Source organism: Camellia sinensis, unplaced genomic scaffold (assembly GCF_055761805.1).
Source record: "Camellia sinensis isolate YWXY unplaced genomic scaffold, ASM5576180v1 Unanchor4, whole genome shotgun sequence".
Classification (NCBI taxonomy): Eukaryota; Viridiplantae; Streptophyta; class Magnoliopsida; order Ericales; family Theaceae; genus Camellia; species Camellia sinensis.
Window position 1 is genome coordinate 5004798 of NW_028129277.1, and position 12221 is coordinate 5017018.

General features: G+C 34.3%; 1 long non-coding RNA gene across 1 annotated transcript; it reads right to left on the reverse strand.

Annotated features, from left to right (window-relative positions):
• Positions 1–7838: 7838 nt before the first annotated feature.
• On the reverse strand, positions 7839–11621 carry LOC145816682 (uncharacterized). Its single transcript, XR_014358765.1, has 2 exons — positions 11332–11621; positions 7839–8149 (listed from the first exon to the last, which is right to left on the reverse strand). It is a non-coding gene; the product is annotated as an uncharacterized LOC145816682 (long non-coding RNA).
• Positions 11622–12221: the final 600 nt, after the last annotated feature.

The window sequence follows — 12221 nt, forward strand, 5'->3', positions numbered from 1 at the left end:
ATTTATGTAAGTGCAGTATTTAATTAAATTAGGATTTGGAAATTTAATTCGGTTAAAGTTTCTTTGTTTTGAATTAAACGACGAATCGTAATGAGAACCGGAAACCTAGGGTTTTAAGAAGCAAATATAATTAGGGAATAAATTTAATTATTATTAGAGCTTTGGAAATGATCCTTGAGTTCCCGAGTTCGATTAGGGTTTGTAAGTTTTCGATTGGCGCATGTTTTCAACTCTAGAATTAAAATTGAAATTAATTAAGGAATCATGGGTCTTCATTGAAAAAATTTAAAAGGAAGGGCCTAAAAAAGAAATTACAAAAGTCAGGGGCCTCACAACACTAATCTAATTCCTTGCAGTCAAGGATATGTAGGCAACCTACGAGTTTGACCACTTGCGGCACTGCCTTAAGCCTTAAGGTTATGTCAACTAGGATGATCTCGAATCTTAGACGTTTGTTTTTCATCACTTCATGAATGTTTGAGCTCTATCAAAGAGGGGCAACTATAAACACCCCATTTTGATTGACCCTAAGATTCCGGGCGCTTGCAAGCCTCCCAATGATGAAATGTTACTTATTTTATCATTAGAATGTTTAAGGATTGTTGAGAGTTGTTGTACAAACCTATTTTGGCCAAAAATCAATTTTTTTCCCGAAAATGACCATTTTACCTCTAGGCCCGTTTAGCTAAAAATTAGCTTTTTAACCCTGGAAAGCCCGATTTTGCTTTGATTGATCGTATTTCCCAAAATTAGTGACTCGTTTTTATAAAAAAATTTAATCAGAATGCAATTTGGGCTTACTAGTGCCACAAATAGGCCAAGAGCATAGGGCCACATACTTGTGCATGCATACATGGCACATGTATCAAGGCAAAATGTGCATGCGCACATTAGATGTGAGTGCACACGTTGTTTGTACATGGGCATCATCGTTGTGCATGCACACATGCTCCATACGTGTGCACATTGAAGCATCACAGTGTTATTTTTTGTAACTCAATTTTGGTGCAAAATTGGTAGGGAACGGTAGAGGGAGAAGTGATGATACCCTAGAAGGGTTCTAGAGGCTTCCTCTAGTTCGATAAATAAAGCCCCTCCCCCTTTCTTTGAAGGGGTTGAGAAGATAAAGCATTTTTGAGAGATTTGAGAGCAAACACACCCCATCCTCTCCTCCTTTTGCCCTGGCTCTGAAATACACACCCTCTACAGTAGCCAAACAACTCTAAAAAACCTCTAAGGACTAGAGTATATCAACCCTAACTTGGAACCAGAGCTTGAGGGAGGCTTGCAAGCAAATAACTTGGTGTCTCTGGCTCATTTCTTAGTGTGCTCCTCGATTTCTTAAAACTAGAAGATAAACCCTCTTCTTTTATTAATTTCAGTACATATTCTTGTTTATTTTCAGTAGGCAATAATGCTTAGGGCTTTAATCTGTTCATATGCCATGTAGTTAGGTCATTTTTCTAACTTTCTCACCTTTTCTTGCATCTTCTTCTTATCTTCATTAGAACAACATGTTTTAGGCCTCATTTAGTCATATAACAATCATACATGGCTCGGTTTGGATCATCATGTAGTTTAGTTTGTATTTATGCTTTTTACTTGTTTGTTGTATTCCATGCATATTCATCATTTTAGTAGCCTCAAACCGGACCTAGGTTGCATTAGTTGCATATTTTAGGACATATTTACTTTATGTATTGCATGTAAGATGCGTGAAGTGGGCGACCGGGGTAAATCTTTTCATCCTTCTTGGCATGTGTTTGTGGTTCGCATTGTCTTTTAAATAATGCAAGTTTCTGTGCTCTTCTATGCAAAATTGTATGTTTTGTATGCTTTTTATGAATATAGTGTATCTTAGTTCATGTTTAAGGCCTGGATTGTCAAAAATCCATTTTTCCTAACAATATAAGAAAGTCCTTTTTTATTTATTTATTTATGAATATGGCCTTATTCATTTAATCTAAAATACATAATATTTACTTTTTCTTCAAATCACATAGTTTAGGTTAGTAAAGGATTTGTAGATCTAAAATGAATTTTTGTGAACATTCAACCACTATAATCATAAAATAGAAAATGACTAGAAGCCAATCTTCAAATTGGGCAAAAGGGAATGGGCTTTCCCTTTGTACCTAAGCTCTCCTGAACCCAAAATGTTCTTGGTTAAGATGGACTGGGCCTTAACTTAGTTTTCATTGTTAAAGATTTCTTAATTCCCTTTTAAAAATCAAGTGGCGACTCTATGTTAATAAAGCAAGTCAATGTGGGAAGCAATGCCTTAGACTTGTAAAAGGCACAACACCCACAAGTTTCATCCTTGTGCCCAAGACTTTGCCTTGTTTCTCCTCCATACCTCTGTTGGTTTTGTTGCCTTATTACAGTATGTAGATGATATGATCATCACTAGATTTGACTTTTTTGCTATCTTTGAGGTCAAACAGCATCTCTTCTGCACTTTCGATATGAAGGATTTAGGACTATTGCGGTATTTTCTTGGTATACAGGTGGCTTCTTCTCGGCTACTTTCTATCTCGAGCCAAGTATGCCAATGAGGTTATTCACTGTGCTGGTCTTACTAACACTAATATTTCTAATACCTCCCATTGAGCTTAATGTGAAGCTCAACACTACTAATGGTGTCCCTCTAGATGATCCTACTTTATATCGAGGGCTTGTGGGTTACTTAGTCTATTTGACAGTTACTCGCCTTGATTTTTCCTATGTTATTCATGTGGTTAGCTAGTTCATTTCTGCTCCTCGCTCTACACATTGGGTTGCTTTGATTCGAATTCTTTGCTATCTTCGTGGTACTATCTTCCAAGGCTTGCTATTGTCTAATACTTCTTCCTTGGATTTGGTGGCCTATGCTGATGTCGATGCTAATTAGGCTGGTGATGTTAATGATCATAAGTCTACTTCTAATTTATGTATATTTCTTGGCGAACCCTTGACTTCTTGGAAAAGCAAGAAATAAACTGTTGTTGCATATTCTACTGCCGAAGCTGAGTACCATGCTGTGGCTCATGCTACTACTAAAGTTGTCCTGCTTCATTGTCTCTTATTTGATTTGGGTGTCTCTCAGTCTTCTCGGATATCTCTCTATTGTGAGAACCGTAGTGATATTCAGATTGCCCAAAATGCTGTCTTTCATGGATGGACGATGTACATTAAGATTGATTGTCACTTTGTCCGTCAGTGTCTGCAGTATGGCTTTATCTCACTTCCGTTTGTCACTTCGTTTTTCGCGACTTGCCGATTTCTTTACCAAGACTCACATTACTACTCGGTTTCATTTTTTTCTTGACAAACTCTCAACATTTTCTATTAAAACACCTTGAGTTTGAGTAATGGTGTGAGAATCTATTAGTATATATTCTGTATATCTTTTATATTAGGCATGTTTGATTGTGTAGATATTCCTTTGATTGTATAGGGATTCTATTTCTCTTTTCTTTTTCTTTTTCTTTTTCTTTGTCTTAAGGCTATATGAACAATTGTGTACTTTGTAAATATACAATTTGAATATATAGAATTATTCATTCAGAAATCTTACACCTATAATTGGTTCTTTTTCTCTTTGTCTTTTTGTGTTTGAATTAAAATCTGGAGACATCTCCCACTAATAAAATCAAGACGCATTAGAAAATGAAAAATGTGATTGCAGTCACAGCATATAGAATGCTACTTGGTATTATCTTATTTCTAATACCAAGGCGAAAAATCAATAATTTTGTTGGCGAATCCTTATGCATTTGGTTGACTTGGTGAATAGGGAATTTATATCCTTTTAAAACTAAGATTGTATAACCTGTATACTTTGTATTTGTTTCCGATTATAATTGTTGTTAGTTAGGCCTTGATTTTTAGATATTGTATCCTGATTTCATGTAAAATTAGTTCCCCAAATTAGTGTCCTTTGTACTCTATATATTTTGTATGTTTTCCCTTAGCTAACAGTAAGAAGAATTATTCATCTATATGGTAAAGCTCAAAGTTTTTTTTTTTTTTTTTTTTTTCTGCTCCCATTTCTTCTTCTCTACCGGGAATCTTTCTGCATGTCCTTCATTACCTTTAATCCCTAACCTTCTATTGCCTTCAAACACCTCAAACTCTACCCAGAAATATCCCACAATGTATGTTACATCTGAAACCATTGCACAAACCAACACCAAGTCAAACATCATATCGACTCAATGGAAGAAATTATTTGGTATGGTCTCAATTGGTAAGGACGTTTCTAACGAGTAAGGAAAAACTCAGCCACCTAATTGGTTTTGTGTTGAGTGAAGATCCAAAGTTTAAGGTTTAGGGCGTTGAAGACTCCTCAATTATGTCATGGCTTTGGAATTCGATGCAACTAGAGATAAATGGAACCTGCATATTTTTGACAACTGCCATTTATGGGATACCGTGAAGCAGACCTACTCCAAAGTTAAGGACGTAGCCTTGGTTTATGAAACTAAAACCAAGATTCACTTGACAAAACAAGGTACAAAGTTTGTTACTAAGTACTATAACACTTAGAAAGATTTATGGCTTGAACTCGATTACTATCAAAACATTAAGATGAAGTGCAATGATGATGCTACTATGATATTAAAATTTGTGGAAAATGGAAGAATTTATGAGTTCTTGGCTAGACTCAATGTGGAACTTGATCAAATTCAGGTGCAAGTGCTTGGAATAAAAGCTTTGCCTTCTTTGAATGAGGTATTTTTTGTCATACACCCTTGGCCATGGTTAAACCACCATCTCTAAACAAATTCAGTAGCCTGAAGTCAAACAAAGGAGAGACATACAGGCCACCAATCAATAAAGAGGACCTTTGGTGCAACCATTGCAAGAAACCAAGGCATAATAAGGAGATATGCTAGAGATTGAAAGGAAAAACACCATTTGGTATAAACAACACTCAACAATGGTATGCTTTACAAGGTAGTCAAGCAAATATTGCCCTTGTTGGTGATAAATCGACATATTACATAAGGAGAAAATCAAGAAAACGTCAGAGCTTCCTTACTTCACTTGACAAACTGGTTGGCTCATGTTCATTGGCACACTCAAGTAAGTATTCCTCATCTCAAGCCCTTAGTTTCTCAAAGGATTGTAATTTGCATAGAACCTGGATAATAAACTCGGGTGCCACAGACCACATGACCACCTCTTCTCATTGTTTCAGAACATACACCACATGCCCTGGAAACCAAAAAATCCAAGTTCCTGATGGAACCTTTGCATCTATGGCGGGAAAGGGAACCAAAAATCTTACACCTTCTCTTGCTTTGAAATCTGTTCATGTGCCTAACCTTTCTATAAATATTTTGTCTATACATCATATTACAAAATATCTAAATTGTGAAGTGACATTTTTTCCCAATCATTGTATCTTTCAAGAACCAGTTATGGAAAGGACAATTGGGCTTGCTAAAGAGAAGGAAGAACTTTACTATCTGGATACCTGTGGTGGCAAGGACAGTGGCCATCTATCTTTATCTCATTTCTCAAAAAAATTCTCACCATATAATGCACAAAGTTTGCTTCATCACTTTTGTCTAGGGCATCCGTCTTTCTTTGTATTAAAGGCTATGTTTCTCGGTTTATTTCATAATTTGGATGATAAGTTTTGTCATTGAGAAGTATGTCAGGTTGCCAAATATCATCGTGTCTCATTTCAATTGAGTGATAATAAATCTTTATATCCTTTCTCTTTGGTTCATACTGATGTGTGGGGGACATCTAGGATTTCAAATATTATTGGCGCTCGTTTATTTCCTTCATTGATGATTCTGCTGCTGTTCTTTGGTTGTTTCTTATGAAAAATAAATCTGATGTTAGTTTTGTCTTCCCTATGTTTCTTAAAATGATTCAAAATCAGTTTGGTGTTCAAATTAAAAATATTAAATCAAACAATAGGAAAGAATAACCATATTCTTCCACATTTTTTTCAAGGAGAAGGGATAATACGCCAATCTTCATGTATAGATACTCCACAACAGAATGGGTTTGCAGAACGAAAAAACTGTCATCTTCTTGAAACAACCCGAGCCCCATTATTTAAGAAACAAGTGCCTAAATACTATTAGGGGGAAGCCGTGTCGACTGCAGCTCATTTCATAAACTGACTACCTTTCATAGTATTGGACAATAAATCTCCAATCCTATTTTATCAGAAAACACTAATGCCCTAGCAAATTACATATTAGTACGTACATTCCAAAACATGGTAGACTTCCATTTCAAAACAGTAAATTTTGTGATCTAAAGCAATTCCAAAAGTTTTTTTCAATATGTCCTTAAATGTTGCCTTAGGAAGAAAAAAATCAAATATAATGAAACAAATCTAAGGTGAATTAAGTTTTGACAAAACACAAATATCAAAAAAAGGGTCATAATGCGCATAGAAAATATTACATTTTATTAGATGTCTAATAGTTATTTAAAAATAATAATAATAATAATAATAATAATAATAATAAAATTTACTCTATAAGTATCTTAAATTCTTAAGTATAATATATACAAGTCTACCACTATTGTAACACATTTTAGAGCATGTCACGTACCACGTTTATGTTCCTGTTCCACATACCGAAACAATTCACCTTCCAAGTAACATAGCTCTAATCAGTGCCCTCTCACAATTTTATCCCGAAAAATAAGTCTACCCAATTACCACCAAGAATATTTGGTTGTCTCCTATGTTTACATTCATGCTCACAACCAAGGGTAAATTGGATCCTAGAACCCTTAAATGTGTCTTCCTTGGTTATTCCTTCACTCATGATTGTCAAATCGCGAATCAAATCTAATCGTGAATCGTAAGATTCACATAATTATATATATATTCATAAATAAATAAAAAATATACGTACATATTATTTACATATAAAATCACAAATAAGGTGCTTAAAAATATTAATAATCTAACGTAAATAATATAAAATCACAAATAAGGTGCTTAAAAAATAATAATAATCTAACGTAAATTTCAAAACATAAGGTGACAATTGTTGCTGCAGCAGCCCGGCCCCTTTAATTTTTGCCACATTAAGGTCATAATTTGTCTGTAATTGCCTACACAAGCATCTAGAAAGTGACAAAGCAAATAAAATCTGTGAAATAAAAAATGATCAGGCAGTATCCTATAATATTAGATGGCGAGAAGCTTTCCATATTAAAAAAAAAAAAACCAACTTCCAATGTATTAATAGCAGAACATAAAATCCATAAGACGTTTAAACCGCATGAAGTACCAAAGTTCAATGAAAAGAAATTAAACAGATTTACCGTCCCAAAATCATGAACCCAATAAACAGAATGAAGCCATTTAAATTGTTACACTGCAGAAAATTAGGCCATTTAAATTGTTACACTGCAGAAAATTAGGCATTTAGCAGCATTTTAAACGCTGCTATGAAGACAAAAAACGTCGCTAATTCTTTTCATGATGCTTAATACCAAAAGTCAAAGACACGGCCGTTGTTGTAGCCTTGCGATGCTTCAGAATCATCGTTATATTACTATAGGCAGCGTTTTTAAAACGTCGTCATAAATGTCTTTATATTTTAAAAATCTAACCGATGGCGGTACAGTGGCATTTGAAAAGCGCCGTTATAGCTTTTTTATTTTTTATTTTTTTGAAATTATGCCAATTCTATGTGATTAAACTAAAAAATTACCTATAATAAAGCTAAAAAATAACAATAATATGGATAAATGTTTGCTGCTATTTCAATATATTGACTAAATGTAGACAAATATTGCATGATTATTCTAACCCAAAATCAGGCAACAAACCTGTCAAATAACAAATTCAACAAGCAGATTATCATAAATTTCAACTAAACTTCCACATAAATTTTCATTCAAAAAACAAACTACCATAGGAATATCATAACCATCATCATTAGCTCAGAACACCAAACACAGATTATTAAAAAACATAACACAAACACAAACCACCAAAAACATAAATCTAAAAGGTAAATTGCAATCCAAATTGTAAACCAATTGAGTCCATTGGTTTCAATTCAAACAAGCAATAAGCCTAGTACTCATCACCATCATCTTCTCTTCTAGCAGACCAAGCCCTAACTTCCTCATAGTTCTTCTCCAGAGCAGCCAAGTCCTCCTCAGCCTCAGAACTCTAAAGTGCAATAAAAACAACATTGGAGTGTCATACACACACACAGAAGCAAACAAAGAGATGGTCAATTATAGAGTGTAATAAAATTCCGTCAAGAAACTAACAGAAAAGAGTCCAAGAGTCTATATCCATGCAAAGCTAAAAACGCACTACATAATTTCCATATATTCTCCAACAAAAGTCTCCTAGAAAAGATTAAATCAACCGCTAAAGATTAAAGTTTTGATGAGCAATCTAACAAGAAAACTATGGTGAGAAAGTCAAGGATCATTCTGCACATAATAGGATGGAAATTAATAATGAAAAAATAAGAATAAAAGATATAAATCACGATAGGATTCCAATTCTCGATAGAAATTCTCAAGTACCAGGTTATGAGCAGGTAGTTGCAATGTTACAACATTGGCATAGTATGTTTAGGTGATTTAGTTTTGGTTGATTTGTGGAAAAGGTGATCGTTAAAGGTTTTCGATGATTTCAACCTTGCTCAGATTTGGTGATTGGAGAGAGGGTTTAGAGTTTAGAGTTCCACTATTGTTGTTAAACCAAGAAAACCATTCAGAAAACTGTGATATTGGTTTATAGTTAGGGACCCTATAACATAACTGTTAGTTCAATTCAAAACCAATTTTGGCATTGACAATGCTCCAGAGCAAAGACAGTTCTAACAATCAAATTCCAAAATTTAAGTAGCCATAACATAAGAAATCATAAAACAATTAAAAGAAAAAGAAATGGTAATCATTCAAATTCAGATTAACACAAGATTCATGTTCATTCATAAATTATACTATCTTGTCATGAAACATGACGGAATTTTATTACACTCTATAATTGACGGAATTTTATTACACTCTTGGACTCTTTTCTGTTAGTTTCCTTTCTTGATACATTCATGTAACTTATTTCTGGTCATTAACTAGAAATAAGCTATAAAAGCATGTAAATTTCTGTTAGCTATAAAAAAATAACTTATTTCTGGTCATTAACTAGAAATAAGCTATAAAAGCATGTAAATTTCCTTTCTTTATACATTCATGTAACTTTTTTCATACGCTGACAACAAATTTCCAGCATTGCATTGGAGTATTAATATAGTTCAAAAGTCATATTATACCAATCCTATCAAACTGTTGCAACTCAGTAATTACACTGAGTGAAGCCCAATTACAAACACCATCCCCAGCCAAATACCATTAAAAAATTTCAATTAGGAAGAAGAATTAGAACACAATATACATCTATGTTATTACTATTCTATTACATAAACCCTACAGCCCAGTGAAGCATTATCACTGCTTTTTCATTCCCAAATTGTCCTACATTTGCCTTACTTTTTTATTTAAAATTTTAAATTTCACATTTTTGTAACTTCTTCAGCTTTCTTTTCCTCTTCATCTACATATATTTTTTATTTTCATATCACCCATCAGGTGTGCACACATTCTAGTACATATATATATATATATATATAGCTCAATATAGTGAATTAACCACAAGTATTCAGTACAAGGTTGAACTTAAAGTCAAATCATCTATAAGTGAAATCAATTCGAAGGTTGAAGAAGAAGAGAATGAAGTGGGGCAATGTTACCAAGGGCAGAGACAAGTGGTTGGAGAAGGAGCAATTGGCAAGCGAAGACGAAATGGAGTCCGAAGGTGCAGCTCAGCTCCGGGTTAGCTCAGCTCAACTCATGGGTGTTAATAATGTACCAATCACAAGTTGCACAAAATTGTCAAAGCCAATCAACAACACAAAAGAGAGAAGAAAAAGGGTCAGCTCAGCTCATGAGGATAAGTGGACCACCTTAGAAGGATATTATTACTATATTGAAGTCTAATACACAACAAAATAATTAAAATGGTCAAAGTATCCAAAGGTGATGAACTTTAATAACAATATTAAAAAAAAAAATATTAAAAAAAAAAAAATCCTAACCCAAAAACTGTCTTGAGAAGTCTAACCATATCCCCCAAAACCATAACTTTAAAAAGCAAAAGAAGAAACCAAAAACCAAAAACACTGAAAACAATTCCAGTGAGTCAACAGTTGAATTCTATATTACTAATTACAGCAAAGACAAACAATAAGAAGATTACCATGAAGAGCTCTGCAGTAGAGTCCTTGAAATAAAATAAAATAAAATAAATTCACTTGAAACAATTTCATTGTTTTACTCAAAAAAACTTTAAATGCCATTATTTCAATAGCAATATATTATATCATTTTCCATAGAACTCTGAGATTCCCTCTAAAAAAAACCAAAAACAGAGTGATTAAAAAGCTAGTCAGTTATTTGAATGTTATTTTGGGGTGAGGTTTTAATTTGCAACCGCCATACCTATACATTCACCATGTGCCAAATTTTGTGGGTTTGTTGTTGCAAATATTGTTTTGCAATTCTGGTGACTGCATCTCCTAACTGGTTTTCTGGTTTGATGATACAAAAAATGCACCAATATGATAATGGCATCCAAAAACTTATTTCACATTTTTTATTCTCCTTTTACCAGTTCACAAAAGAGTTACGCAAAGTTCTTGGTAATTCCTAGTTTCCTGTCCTCTACATGATTACAGGAAAACATATAGACAAACCCAAAATTTCAGACCAACATTTTTCAACTAACAAAACCCAAAATTCATGAGAAAAGAGGCTTTATACAAGCAGAGACAATGAAAACATACCAATTGTAAGCACTACACATAAACATACAACACAAATCTGACTAATTGTAATTTGTATAGAGTTGACCAATTCAAATGAATTGAGACTAGCATTTATTTATATTAAAAACATATAAAATGACAATTCCATAGAAGAGAGAAGATATATAGAACAGAAACTCTGCAACTGCCTTCTCAATCTAAGGCGTTTTCCCCCAATTTTCGATCCTAATCTGCACAAACGAAAATCAACAACTAAATCAACATTGTACCCATGTTGAGCAGATTGTTAGAGATGGCTGGTGTTTTTTAGCAGAAAATTTATCTATCAGTACAACTAGATTTACCGAAAACAATATTTTCTTTGCTATTCACCAGGTTTTTTCTTCAAAACACTAATTGAAAACCCTAGGAGAAGATTCACGATAGTAAACCCTAGGAGAAGAATCGACGGGAAGGAAGAGCTTGAGAGAGAGAAAGAGAATACGAAACTGAGATTGTAGACGGTGGTGCTCACCCTAGTAGATGACAGTGCTCGCTCTCGCCGGTGCAGGTGGTGGTGGTGGCGGTGGAGCTTCAAAATCGAGAATGACAAAACTTCAGAATCGAGAGACAGAACCTTGAAATCGAAATCGAAATCGAAATCGAAAGCGAAATCGCTCTGAGATGAATCTCACACCCTCTCTGAGATGAATCGAAATCACTGAGATTAATCTCTCAGAGTGAGATTAGGGTTTAGAGAGAGAGAGAGAGAGAGAGACAGAGACGATCAGTTTCCCTCAAATTCAAAATAAGGGTTTGGAGAGAGAGGGAGAGACAGAGAGAGGGAGGGTTCAGACATTTGAAGGCGTTTTCAATTCCATCAATTCTTAAAACGGTGTCGTTTTAGTTTTAAAAAATTTCCCTCATTACAAAAGTGCCATTTAAAAAAACACCGTTAAATAAATATCGTTAAAACCATTATCTCCTGCGGTGTTAGTAACTCACTAAAACATAAATATATTCCATTTCCTAAGACTAATGAAGAAAACAAATAAAACTTTCCATTGGTTCAGCTCCAAACTAGAACATATGAATGCCTGCAAAGTTAGTAGCAAATAATGTTGATAATTAATCAACATTATAGGTTCAAACAAGAAATGAGCAAGCAAAGCTGTGGGGGCCGAGAAAATGATAATCACGAATGGCAAACAAAATATCCAAGCCCACCTCAGATGGGCTGAACAAAGCCCAAGCCCAACTCATATGGGTTGAATAAAGCCTAAGCCCATCAGATGCTGGGATTGTGCCGAGTGTACTTAACAACACAAAGAGTACATCGAGTGGAGGGTACCTGATCCAAATAGGAGAGTAGAATATGACAAAGGGAGTCGGCATGGACCCACCAAGTGGGACCAAAGTGTCCCT